This window comes from Rhinolophus sinicus, chromosome 2, assembly GCF_057876585.1.
Source record: "Rhinolophus sinicus isolate RSI-liver-muscle chromosome 2, RSI-T2T, whole genome shotgun sequence".
Taxonomy (NCBI): domain Eukaryota; kingdom Metazoa; phylum Chordata; class Mammalia; order Chiroptera; family Rhinolophidae; genus Rhinolophus; species Rhinolophus sinicus.
The window spans coordinates 150278681-150293486 of record NC_142502.1 but is presented as its reverse complement, the minus strand read 5'-3'; the positions used below and the strand labels follow the sequence as shown (position 1 = coordinate 150293486).

Genomic DNA, 14806 nt, shown 5'->3' with positions numbered 1-14806 from the left:
ATGCCTTGTTTCTGCTGGCTCTCTTTCATGGTGATTTATTTCCTTGTGTGCATATGTGAGTATAATTTTCTGATTATTCACTCTTGTAATTTTATCTTTGGGAATTCTTTGAGGCCAGAAGTGAAAGTTTAATTTCCTTCCAAGTGGACTTCTTTTTTCTTACATAAAGACCCAGATAATCAAATTAGGTCCTTTTTCTTTTCTTTTTTTTAAAGATTTGCCAGCATGTCAAAAAGAACCTTTATTACTTTTACGTCTTTTATGTTTGTATGCTTTCTTAACAGATACCTTTGGAGCAGGTTCTTTCTGGGTTGGAGCTTTCTGGGTATTTTGGAGGTGCTGCCTTCTGGCCTGCAGCTTTCTGGGCAAGAACTTTCTGGGTTGAAGACTTCTTCCTTGCAGCTCATCTATTTTGCTGGAACCTATTCAGCAGGTGCTGCAGCGCCTTAGGCAGCGGGTGATTTTTGGGAAGAAGTTTTCAGAAGTGAGGCCTTTTGAATCTCTTAACTTTGAAACTTGATTATTCTCTTCCTCATTTTCTTTGCCTTTGAGACTTTACAGCAGCAAAATCTGTCATCTTGGCTTTCCTTTCTCTGGCTTCAATTCTCCAGGCCCATCTTATGGCTGCCCGCTTTGTATTGCTATCTGCCTTCTGCCAGGCTTGTCGGACATACTTCTCAGGCAGGCACTGTGTGAGAACTTGAAGATGAGCTGCATGCATTTGACAGGCATGGCCTACCTTCTCACCCGAGTGCAAGGTCTATCAACCAAAGTCCTGTTCTGATTAAAAACATCTACAATCATGACAAGGTTCCCTGCATGATGGTCAAAAGAGATGCGGGCCACCTGCCAACCTCCACAAAGTGCCTGAACAAGATGTTGGTGCTGTTCAGTGAGAAGAAATAAAGTCGTGTTTTAAAATAAATGCTTTGTAGGAGGTTTTTCTATTTGTTTCTTTTGTTTTAGTTTTCCCACAAAGGATATATTAATTAGGATCCAAACAAGGTCAGCTTGTGCTATGAAGTCTCGGAGGTGTCCCTCACCTACCACTAAAGTTTGTATAGGAAATTCCTCCTGTTATGGAATTTATTTCTAATTCAGTCTATAACTGAAAGTGTAACCCTTTGGGTTACCAGAGTAAGGCGACAGGCTCCTCAAAGACCTCTTATCTTATGTAGGCAGTAGATTTGTTTCAAGTGCACCTTGCAGAGATAGCCAAACCAAAGATTAATATCACTAGCTATGCAAAGACCTATTAGGCAAAAGTCAGTTTTAGTACTATCATATCTCTCAGGATTCCCATGATCACATTAATTTTGTATTCTGAAGAAACCAAAATTTCTTCTTAGGTATGTAATTTAAAAGTTTTATTTTACCTTTTAATTTAAATATTTCTACTTGTAATGTGGTTCAGAGTATTGAGTTTGCCTATTATCAGAAGGGCAGTCAAGATTCTCTTTTCTTTCCTTTGGCTTATATAATAAATCCCCCAAATATTGGCTGGATGAAATTAGTTGAATGGGTGAAGGAGTGGATGGCCCAGTAATCAGATGCTCTGTACCATCCCTCTATACCAGGGGTTGGCAAACAGTTTCTGCAAAGGGCCAGACAGGAATATTTTAGGCTTTGCATTCCACATGGTCTCCTACTCAACTACTGAATTTTGTTTTTTTAGAGCAAAAACAGTCACAGACAATACCTAAATGAATAAGCATGGCTGTGTTAGAAAAGGATAGAGGGAGGGAAGGAGGGAGGGAGGGAGGGAAAGAAGGACGAGGAGGAGGAGGAAAAGAAAAGGAAGGAAGGAAGGAAGGGAGGGAGGGAGGGAGGGAGGGAGGGAGGGAGGGAGGGAGGGAGGGAGGAAGGAAGGAAGGAAGGAAGGAGAGAGAAAGAAAGAAAGAAAGAAAGAAAGAAAGAAAGAAAGAAAGAAAGAAAGAAAGAAAGAAAGAAAGAAAGAGAGAGAGAGAGAAAGAAAAGAAAGAAAAAAAAGAATCCTATGCATTATCTGAATAAGCAGTGGTGAACACACTGGCACATCTAAGCACAGAAGTAATGACTTGAGAACTAAAATAAGTATTATGACCATTTCTCTGAAGTAGACAGATATGGTGAATCTCCACACTGTACACCAGCTTCCTAGGGAACCAAAGGAACTGAAAAGATACATCCATCTTCCCAGCTGCCCTCTGAGAACTCGCATTCTAAGAAACTATCCAGTAATCTTTCATCAGTGGTAAAGTTTGCACTGGGGTCTATATGTCATCAGATATATTGCATTTTTTTTTTCAAAGAAAGGAACATACACTGTAGTGTTAGAAAAAGAGTGAATTATATCACTTGGGATTGGCTATAATATATGCCCTTGAACTGGGTGACACTGAACTGATTCTCATATGGCAAAATCAAGATTTAAAAGGTTGCTTACTTGAAAATGACTCTAGTGGTACTTCACAAAAGAGAACCTTATAAATTTAGCACGGAATAACTTTGTAAGATATGAAGCATCCCATGGAGCATACTTTAACAGTTTAATCATTAACCTAGCTTGGGCCTTTCAAAATTTCAGTTATAAATTATAAAGCATAAGAAAAGGTTCTAAGTTCAAAAATACAGTTTTTTTTCCTTTAATATAAAAGATCAGAAATAATAGCAATAGTTCATTTTTATGGATAGCCAAAAAATCCTCACATGACAAAAATTTCCAGAAGGATTGTTACCTTTGCAACTAATATTCTAAGAGAATAAATGGTTCAAAATATTGGTTAGGGACATCTGTTCTTTTAGACTCACCTTATGTCTGGACTCCATATGATATTTGCATGTTTGAAGAAATGAAAATATTAACCACTATTTTAATGCAATAATACTCATATAGATAGCCATATCTGAGTTCCCAAACTGGGCAGAATCGGAGTCAAGGTTTTTGGCGAAATCTGAGCTAGCAGCAAAACATTACCTTAAATGACATTTCCCAGCTCTCCAAATAGCACTATTGGCAGTGCCTGAACCAAAAGATGAAGCACAAAGTCCTGAGGCACTGAGGTACCATGCTTCTCTCCCTAGATCTAGACAACTCACCCAGTTATTATAGATGTCATTAACTTCCAGTTCTTGAAAAGTCCTACATTTCATAACATTTAAGACCTTAAATTCTCACCAAAAAAAGGGGATAAAAAAGATGTAACCATAGATAGAGCAATAAAGGTGATATCGTATTATTACATAATAATATTATTGTAGTATGATGTGATTTATCATAGGCACTTTTTCTATCACTTGCACATTTTCTACATGGAATGTGATTTACTATTATAATCAGGAAAACACATACACACGCACACACAATGAATAAAGGTCAGTGTTTAAGTTCCAAGTGTTGCCTTCAGTGTACCCCATACAGTTTTGGTATATGCTCTTGCCTTTGTGGGTCTTGGCCATCTGTGGGGTGATCCATTCCCCACCCCCACACCAGCCCTTGTTCCTTGCATCCTTCTGTTTGCCCCCAGTCTTTCAATACAAATCCCTGATCTGACATACCAGGTATTTCCAGATATGTTATCAACCCCAAATTGGAATTTCTTAAGCGACTAGAGGGAAAAAGCTAACTTTAGTTATGTTAAGGCGGTTACTTTTGAAATGCTGATAATCACTTAAAGATGAAGGCTGGTCACTAGAGGAACCAACCATGTGATTGGAGGCTTGGAACTTTTAGTCTCATCCCCCTGACCTCCTGGAAGGGGAGAGGGGTTGAGGTGGAATAATTTGCCAATGTTCAATGATTTAATCATTCATGCTATATAATGAAGCCTCCATGAAAACCCAAAGGACAGGGTTTAGAGAGCTATCAAGTCGGTGAACACTTGGAGATGTGGAGAGAGGCATGCCTAGAGAGGCCAAGAAAGCTGCGAGCCCTTTTTCTGTAACTTGCTTTAGGTATCTCTTCCATTTGGCTGTTCCTGAGTTGTGTTTTTCTTATAACTGGTGATCTAGCACTAAAATGTTTCTCTGAGTTCTTGAGCCACTCAAGCAAATTAATCTAACTATAGAAAGAGGTCGTTGGAACGTCTAATTTATAGCTAGTTGGTGAGAAGTACAGATAACAACCTAGACTTGCAACTGGCATCCTAAGTTGAAATGGACCACTGAAACCTCCAATTTGTAGTGGGTTTCTCAGAAGCATAAGTAACAACCTAGCCTTCCACTGTCCTCTGAAGTGGGCTGTGAGGAGTCTTGTAGGACTGAGCCCTCAACCTGTGGAATCTGACACTATCTTCTGGTAGAATTGAGCTGAATTTGCAGGCACCCTGCTGGTGTCGGAAAATTGCTTGGTACTGTGTGGGAAGCCCCCCCCACACATTAGAATTGAGTCTAAGAACCCATAAGACCTTTCAATCAATAGCAATTATCATATGCCTTTAATTTTCTCATTTAGTAACTGTTGCAAAGCTTCCCTTTCTTTCTTCAGTTCCTGAGAGTTTCTCACCTAATCATTCTGCTCCTCTAAAATCAAAGCAGTATCTTCTAGATTAATTTGACCTCCTAATGAAATTTTCAGGAACAAATTTCCTCCCAAAACAAAAACTCAGTTGAGTTGCGTAGATTATACTGATACTTACTCAACCCCAGAATAATTCAGTCTCTACACACAAAAACATTAACATTAATAATAATTATGTCTAAATTCCATAGGTTCTTAATGTAATTCAATCCTTCCAAAGAGCCCAATTTTTAGTACTAAGAAGGAAGTCACTGGGAAGTCATATTAACAATATAATCCTTCCACAAATTCAATTTAATTAAAAACCAGGTGGTCCTCAGTTTTTCTCTAAGGCTCTATGCTAAAAAAAATCCCATTGATCATGCTTTCTATAATGAAACATTCAACTATAAACCTGGAGGAAAATGGAATAGATGAATCAAAATATCCTTTCATTTTAGTTAATATATACCTAGTATCTGGAAAGGGTTCATAATCATGACACTGAAAGTAGAAACCATGTGAGAAAAAATTGATAGATTTAGCTAATTAATTTTTTAAACTTCTCTGTATTAAACAAAAGACATAATCCAAATGCATATTTATCCTAAAAACAAAGATAACTTTTAAAAATCAACACTGAGATTAATATTGAAACCAAGGGTACTCACGATTTGATTTATGACAACAGCTTTATAAATCATTTTATTCTCTCTCTCTCTACACCTTTCATAGACCTAGCCTTTCCCTCTGGATAATCAGTAACCCCTGCGGCAGCAGAAGACAAAAACCCAGACCAGACTACTGTTCACAAGTTCTGCACCTCTGGCAGGCTAGAGATAACATCTGGACCTAAGTTTTCTGTCAGCTCTTGAGCCCAAAGGTGGAACGACCCCTTGGCTACTTTCCCTTGAAACCAGACAAGGACACCAGAGCAGACCTCAGAACTGTCCTCAAGACCTGAAGAAACTATTCATTACCCTTACCTCACCTCTGACCAATCAGCTCCAAACACGACTCTGAACCCCTAACCCATGGTATCCTGTGACTTTGCCCTATATAATCTGTAAACTGCATACCATCTGGGAGCTGGGTATTTTACGGCATGAGCTCCTCACATACCAGATTGGTCAATTCTATAATAAACTATCTCCTTTCTGTATTGCAAACTCCTGTGCATGCATTTCTTTCAGTCAGTACTTGCAGGCAGATGGACTCAAATACTGGGGTTCGGTAACAATATGCCAATAGAAAAATGGGCAAAAATCACATGATTATGAATTTCACACAAAATAAAAATGGCCATAAACCCAGAAAAAAATGTTCATCAGTTTAGTAACCAAAAAGTGCAAAGTAAAAGAATAAAATATTGTCAATGTTTTAACTTAGAAAAATGGTTTATATTAGTATTTGCAAGAATTAGAGAAATAATTGCTAAGATCCATTGCTGGTAGAAAGGCAAAAGTTAAAATCTTTCTGAGGAACAGTTTAGCAACATGAAAAAAAAGCCTGAAATATTTGCATATAGCAAATCCACCCTTTCAAAATTTACCCTTATAAAATAATCTGATCTGCAATGGTGTCCAGCATGTCACAGTTGAAAAACTTTCAACATCCTGAATGCCCATAGAGGACTTGGTTGAATAAGCCATGGTATATCCATGCACTGTAATACTATGCAAAGATTGAATATTTGTAGAAGAAGACTATATCATGATGTGAGAAGAAATTGAAACTATATCAAATGGGAAAAAAATTAAAAGCAATAAGTATACTATATGGTCAGACAATTAAGTTCACGAACTCATCCTAGAAAAAGGGCCACATACCTCATTCTTGAATATCACTACAGTCACCTTCAAAGTGCTCTCCTTGGGAACTATGCACTAATGCCAGCACCTAGTCCACCTTTCAAAGCAATTTTGGAACTCTTTTTTGGGAATGGCCATCAGAGCTGTCATTGTATTACCCTTGATGTCCTGAATGTCATCAAAATGTCTTCCTTTCAATATTTATCTTTGAGTAAAGAAAGAAGTCATTGGGTGGCAGATCAGGAGAGTAGGGAAGGTGTTCCAATACATTTACTTGTTTACTGGCTAAAAGCTCCCCTCGCAGACAGTTTCATGTGAGCTTGTACATTGTCGTGATGCAAGAGTCATAAATTGCTGGTGAAAAGTTCAGGTCGTCTAACTTTTTCACACAGTGTTTTCAGCACTTACAAATAGTAAACTTGGTTAACTATTTGTCCAGTTGGTACAAATTCATAATGAATAATCCCAAAAAAAGGTTAGCAACATCATTGCAACAAGTTCACAATCTTAACTGTCACTCTTGTATCTTTGATTGCAAGTTCAGCAAATTTTTTTAAAAATATATTAAAAATTCTTTTGTGTCTCATCTAATCTGTCCTTGATCCATTTTTCTACCAGTATTTTAGCTTTTTTATGCGTTAACTTGTATGAGTTGTTTGACCATAAAGATACAAAGTTTCTGAAACAGTTGCTCCTAATAGTTTTTTTCTAGGTTATTTTATACCAGGTTTGTTGTTGTTGTTGCTATTATTCAAAAATTATTTTTTATGTAGTCAAATCTATGGATTTTCTCTTTGTGATTTTTTTTTCTTTTACATGCTTAAGAGTATTCATCATCACTAAATCAGACTGTCAACTCTATTTTTTTACAGTTTCCTGAGAGCTCATATTTTTATTTTACATTTATCTCTTTAACCCATCTAGAATTTATATTAGTATATGACATGAAATGAGAGTAGATTTAATAGATCTTTTTTCCTCACGTGTATTAAGTAACCATCCCTGGGCCACTTCTTAAAATTGAGTTGATCAACTTAATAGAGTTTTATATATTTGAATTTGTCTAGATTTTCCTTCTATTCCATTCTTTTTTGTCAAAATGACACTGTCTTGAGTATTGTAGCTTTATATCCTATATGACAATTGTATTGACTATTTGCCCCTGTTCATCTTGAGAGATGAACTTAGATTTACTGTGGCGAAGTTAAAAATATATATTTAAAAAAAAGAAGAAAATCTTACCTTTTTAATAGTATAAATTCCCTGAATTAAGATGAAAAAATAGACATCTTTTAATATATTTCATCTTTCATAAAATTGTCTCTTAAGTCTCAGCAAACTTTCACCATTTTCATTGTAGAGTCCCCACGTGTTTTTACTTGCTAATATTACATCAAGATATTTTTGTTTCATTATTTTCTAACTTTTTAGACAGCATGAGAGCAGATCACTCACAGAAGTTATTCTAAAAACTTATTTTAAAATCAATTCTGACACACATAATTTGGAAGCAATAAATAAGCTATAAGCTTTTCAGAAGGACAATGAAGTAATGCAGAGTAGAACATGGCAAATAAATAAGCAAATGTAAAATATGACAAATATCTATATTCAGTAAAAGAGGTAAATTAAGATTCTCTCATGGATTTCCTTTCCTTAAAATAAGAGACAATCTCAAAGTAAAATTTGAAATTCATCTTTTCAAAAGTCTTCAGACAGCACATATATTGAAATTCCCACAGAAAGATTTATATTTAAAATTGTATGATGCCATAATGTTGTACTTTTCAACAATCACATTTAAAAGGTACAGTATATTAAAACAGTTAATCAGTTTTCTGGATCACACACTATTAACTCTCCTGGCCAGGCAATGTGGTTGGGGTGAGGAAGAAAGCAGGAATGCCCTCCCTCTGTGTAGCATGAATGAGAGCAATAGCTGTTAAGAGGAAAGCTCAATTCCCTTGGATTCAACCCTACTATACAACAGATGTGGTGGTTCCCATAATGCAAATGCCAAGGGGGATTTAGGCTGGACTAAGAAGATATCCTTTATAGTAGAAGAGTAAAATGCAAGAATTCTTTGGAGATTGGAGAGCAAGCAAATCCTCAGAATTACCCCTGGTTGCTGAGATTTTTGACACCAGAAAAATCCATAGCACATGTTCCCTAGAAAACACAGTGTGACTTTCTAGAAAACAAAATATAAACCCAGTGTAAAGATATGCACATTGGTTATTTGTTAGATATATTTAACGATGACCTAAGAACAGGTACTATAAATAATCTCAATCAACTTGAAACCAAAATACAAAGGATCTGAAGGAATAAACAAATGTCAGGTTTGAGGAAACATTTAAGTCAGTATTTAATCCAACTAGTTCATCCACAAAACCCAATGTTTGTAAAATATGGAATATTGATTAACTCAGAGGTGACCACTGAATTTTCATACCAACCCTTTTAAAAGAAAATCCTTGTAAAGTGTGTTTCTTCAACTTCAATCTTAATAACTGCAGAACATAAGCATAAGTCTATTATTACTGCAGCGAATTTTCCAAAATCATAATTTTGAATTGTTTCTAGTATCAGCTTATTTTACATTCAACTTTTTCTTCTAAATATCAAAAAAGATTCCAATCTCTCATCCTTTGACAGTATTGCTAAGGTAAAATTTAACATTCTGGGTTAATATTATTAACCAAACATTGAGATGGGGGAAATGAGATTGATTTACAAAAGTGTTGGTAAAAGATAACCAAAAATATCCACAATTCTCTAGCTTCATTATTCAATCTATTTTCTGCAAAAACCTCAAAGTATTCATTAAAATAGTATCAGGTTTAAAATCAAAGGTACAAAGTGTGTGTTTTTATGAGAAAACATAACATGACAAAATACCTCCTGTTCACCGGAAAGCCCTTCAATGAACTAAAAGTGAATTTCCCAAGAAGTTGGATTAATTCATGATTTCAATAGCAACTATATTTCACATTGTGGTGTCATATTGTTTACTTATGAACTGACAAAGCTGGAAATTTCTATAGAAATCTGATTTGTCTTCAAACACAGAACTCAACAAAACTCATGAGAGAATGAATATATGTTAAGCAAAATTTGAAGAACATCCCACAAAAATTTTCTGAAATAAGAGTTGACTCACCATTTCTGGTTTTCTGATAAAAGAGAATTTATGGTTACACAACTTGTTAGCATTCAGTTTATATAACATGATTGTTATATAAACACTTTGGTGGAAAATAGCTTACTTAACCAAATAACTATTCTGAACTAGTAACTGAGCCTTAGTGAGAAAATTCAGTTCTAGCACACACTGAAATGAAACATTATTAGATGGAAAAGTACAGGGTGACAGAGATGATGATGATTCTCATTTACACTGGATTTTTAAAGACGGAATTTAACAAAGTGACTATGTGTCTTTTTAACATCCAGGGAACAAAGCCAGAGATCTGAGAACAGTTAGTCAGTGCTCTAAAAAAAAAAGGTTAAAAAATCACCAATTCTGACAAATGTAAGTAGGTACTGGATTGAATAAAAGTGGTTTTTAATGGACAATGGTACACTGTTCTCTAAGCTGTCTAATGAGGCAAAGATTAAAAACAGCCATTTTAGGAAATAACAGGGCTGAGTTGTACTGTGATCTTTCAGTTGTTGAAGATATTGAAAATTTATTTTAAAATCTTGCTAAAAAATCAGGTTGCTATTATTTTAGAAATATGCAATTCTATTTGTAATTTCTATGATAGTAAATGAACACCAATAAAACCCAGGGTCCTAAGTCAGATATAACTTTCTTCAAATATTATAGTCATAGTTCTCAGAAAATAAATGTAAAAATCAACTATTAACATGCTCACTTAAGACTCTGGTCTACTTATATGTTCATATTTGGATTTTAGTTTCTTTTATCAAGCAGGAAAAGTGAGAAATGAAAATATGTTTAGAGCTTTCAAAAGAACAGGTTATAGAGAATGTAATATATGAAAAAATAAAAGCATAATGCAACCCAGTAGATATAGTAATAATAATAAAGTTGGTAAAACACAAGTAAATTACTGCAATTGAAAAAACATGTTGTAAAGAAATATTAATATATCCACACTCACTACAATGGTTAAAACTGAAAAAGCCAATACCACCAAGTGTTGGTGAGGAGGAGGCATAACTAAAACTCTTACAATTTTCTGGTAGAATGAAAATACTACAGACACTCTGAAAAACAATTTAATAGTTTTTCTTTTTTTTTCTAATTCAATGTATGTGTACCATGTGACCATGCATTCCCACGTCTAGATATTTACCCAAGAGAAATCAAAACTTAGGTTCACTCAAAAAAACCTGCACGCAAATGTTTCCAACAGGTTTATTCATAATTACCAAAAACTGGAAAGAACAGGTCCTCAAAAGGTAAATGGAAACAAACTATGGTATATCTATACAGTACAATACTATTCAGCAATGACATGGAAAATTTTATTGATTTATGCAACATGAGTAAAAAAACCATTATGCTAAGTGAAAGAAGCCAGATACAAAAAAAGCACACCATGATTTCATTGAAATCAAATTTCTAAAAAATTCAAATTCTAAAAAATTCAAAAAAATTCTAAAAAAGTCAAAACTATAATGAAAGAAAGATCAGTGGCTGCCAGGAGTCAGGGTGTATATACAGGAAATTGACTTCAAAAGGGTAGGAAAGACATTTTGGAAAATGTTCAATATCATAATTGTGGTGGTTACATGGCTATACAAATATGCTAAAACTCACTGAATTATGTATTCAAACTTGGTAAATTTTGCTGTTTGCAAATAATACCTCAATAAAGTTGATTTTAAAAATACAAAAGTATAAATTTTCTAATCTGTATTTGCCTTAAAAAGAGGATAATTGATGAAACACTTAGAAAAAGAAAAGGAAAATCAACAATGTAAGGTTATACCAAACATCATACCTATTAACAAATCAAATCAATAACCTATGTGATATTGTGAATCAATGGCCAAACAACACTGGCATAGCTCGATAATGGAAATATTGTCATTGAGAGTTGCAAAAAATGGGGTCATGATGCTCTGTAATGGAAAAAGCTGTTTCAGCATGGATTCCACTCAGGAAGTTACTCTTGTCGTTTTTCTACCTCAGGAAGCAAATATAAACTTTATCATTGTAGGATGGGAGAGAATGCTAGTAGAGGCAGAGTAAATAGATATAGGAAAAAACACTCAAGTTAGAGAGAGAGAGAAAGAAAGATACAGAGCCAAGGAAGACAAACCATTATTTTGGTTAATGCCCCTATTTTAAAAAAGCTTATTGAAAGAAGCAGGTATGTGCGGAAATCCATTAAAAAGAAAAGTTATTTGATATTAATTTTAATTAAATAAAATTTAAAAAACAAAAATGAAAAACTGAAAAAATCACAATAAAGATTCTAAAAATAAGAAGCAATATCTTCGCACAAAACAGCAAGGGACAAGAGTGATTTGAAACATGCAGCCACACTGATGAAACTTTCCCAGAAGTTTCTAACTGAACCTAAAGATACATCAGTTTTCAACATTTATCCTTTTTCTTTGAATATGCTTACACAAATGTATAATAAAATGCCTATGGTTCTCATTTAAGCATGTGTGTTCAATTATTCTCAAGCAGTTCTTTGTCATCAAATTTAGATTACTGGACTGTACAGACTATATTACAGTGAAGAGTGAAAAAATCATAAAAAAATTTTTCTCTAAGCTTTAAAAAGCATTAATATGGATCAAATGAGTATTACAGAAGTTGAGGAATGAGAAAAAAATTTAAGGATCAGGATGATTTTACAATAAAAAAATAAACAAATATACAAATATAAATGGGCATGTGTACCTGTGCGCTCGTGTGTGTGTGTAATGTCCTGTCTCTTTGAGTTATGAAGTTTATTTTTAACAAAGTGCTGAAAACAGTATAAGAGTCCAATGTGCAGAGCCACTAATTTTGTCTACTTCCCTTGCCACTTAGATTTCAATTTCTTACAAGTTATAAAATGACTTGTTATAACACATTATTAGTACATTAGTCTGATAGTCTGCAAGAACTTAGTTCTCAGTGAATAATGCCAATATTGTTCATATAAGTTTGAAATACAAATTTGAACAAATATTAACACTATAAGTGATTAGCTAACAGAATGGAAAAAGACACGATTTGAAAAGAATGCAATTGAAGGAGCTAATAATGACAAGTTGGAACAGAAAATGCATCTATACAATTAAGGGAAAATGCTTAGCAAATTTATATTCCCACCAAATTAGAATGCTGAACTAATGAAGGGAAATCCTTAAAAACAATTATATACAAGAAAACAGGTCCATGATCATCTGCTCTATGAAGGACTTAGAAATGTTTTCATCACTCAAAACATTCATCATGCAAGACACATGTTACTCTTAACTGAATAGGTAGTGATCACATCTTAAATTATTTATTAGCATAAAACCCAGTTCTGTCTAGTTTAAAAGGCAGTAACTCAATTTTAATGATTTGGATTTAATATACTACAGTTTTTTCTGTGAATTGAAGGAATTGCAGATCTTTGTTAAAATTAATGAAACACTGAACCAAATACCTGAATCCTGGGTAGATATATAAATATGTCTGAAAAAACAAACAAACAGATGCATATGTTATATAATTTGTATTCTACCCAATTAAGAAATAAAATAATGTTGGACCTGTAAGTAAACGGGTTCAAGTCCCAACAAAGCACCAATATCAAGAAACCATTACTTAATGTTCAAGAGAATGATGGTTAGCCGAATGCAACGTTCTACTTCCCAAGAAAAGAACTGATGGCCGGCCAAAGTAGCTTTCTATACCCAAATCATCTATCAGACACTTGAGAACCATAGACGACAATAGAATATGTCTTATTCTACTGACTCTGCATGCAAGTGCATGATGTTGCTGCAAACTAGGAATTAAGTGAAAAGTTATTGGCACTTAAACCAAAGTGTCTCATCCAGTCCATTCTGGATTTGACAACTCATGACTCCTTCCAAATTTTTTCCATCTTTTTCACTTTCATATCACAGGTTCCTTCAAACAAGATGTTCCCCAAATCACAAGCTACAGAATACAAGATAACCATCTGTTTTAGTTCCTTTACCAACAGAAGGAAGACTCATTTCCTTCACTCTCCCATTTTCAAAGTAGATGCTCTCCATATAAAGCACCATTCATTGCTGCAGTATTGGCTAAAGGGTTTATGGTATTGTTTCATAATGACATCCATCTTTCTATTTCTGTAGAAATTAGAAAAAAAATAATAGATATAAATTAGAAAATGCTTTGCTCCCAGAAAAGTGCAAATTTTAATTCCTATGCCTGTGCATCTCCAACTACTTCTACGCATTCACATACATTTGTTCTACATCTACACTCATCATTCTTGCAAATGCAACAGCGGGCATACTCGGCCCTCTTCTAAAAGCAACAAGGAGATTGGCCTTTTGCAAAATTATTCTGTACTGTTCTGTGGCCACAGTAGCACTTTTCACAGTTGGGATTATTCTCCACATTGTTGTATCCAGTCAAAGCCACTCAAGAATTCCTATGGTCCCAGCAGCACTAAAAATACATAACAGCCTCCTTACAATAATGGCTGTGAATCACAGCATTCCTCGGCTGACATAAGTAGTTAAAATAGTTGAAAAAAAAGTTAAATAAAACTTTTAAAAAAGTTCAAGTAAAAAAAAAAAAATGAAAAGGGGGTTGAAAAGGACTCCCCTACCGTCTAACAATATTAAAGTCTGTCTCAAATTTACAAACGTCCTCAGCAACATCAAATGCCGCAGCTTCAAACACACGCGCCAGCTTCAAGCCCGACAGCTTCAAATGCCGTAGCTTCAAACACGCGCGGCAGCTTCAAACGCGCCAGCTTCAAACAGCCTTGGGGCAGCCATCTTGCACACGCTCCAAGGAGCACAACCTCAGGGCCCTTAGGCGGCCACCCCGTCCCAGAGGCCACACAGAGGCTTTGTTGGTGGAAAAATGGGAAGAAGGGGAAAAAAAAAAGAAATATAATTTACAGACGTTAAATTAGCCCATAGAGGGAGCTCACATAGCCCCATAATTTCACAGTAATTGGAATCTCCTGTAATTTAAAATGTAGCCCCATCATTTGTTAGAGAGAGCCTCCAGGGGTCGAAGAGAGCATGTCTTACTTCATACCGATCTCTGCATGCCTATAAAATGCAATTCCATTTAGACCCCCCCTTGACCGTGTGTTTTGTTATCGCAACAAAAAGATGATGATTCTTAGCTACATGTTCTCCAAAACCAGCCCAGAAATTAAAGTGACTATGTGTGCTGTTAAGGTGACTCCAACTGAATAAAGACCATAATAAGAATAAAGTTCCAACAATTAGAATTGTCATGGCAATAACCTAAATGTCCCCCATTCACTGCGTTTGGTTTAGAAAGCTATGTGCTCTCTTTCAACCTTGACTAGAGATA

At 35.0% G+C, this 14806-nt stretch overlaps 1 pseudogene; it reads right to left on the bottom strand.

The window, feature by feature from the left end:
• Window positions 1-228: 228 nt before the first annotated feature.
• LOC109437544 (uncharacterized) lies at window positions 229-13869 on the bottom strand (annotated as a pseudogene).
• Between the last annotated feature and the right edge of the window lie 937 nt (window positions 13870-14806).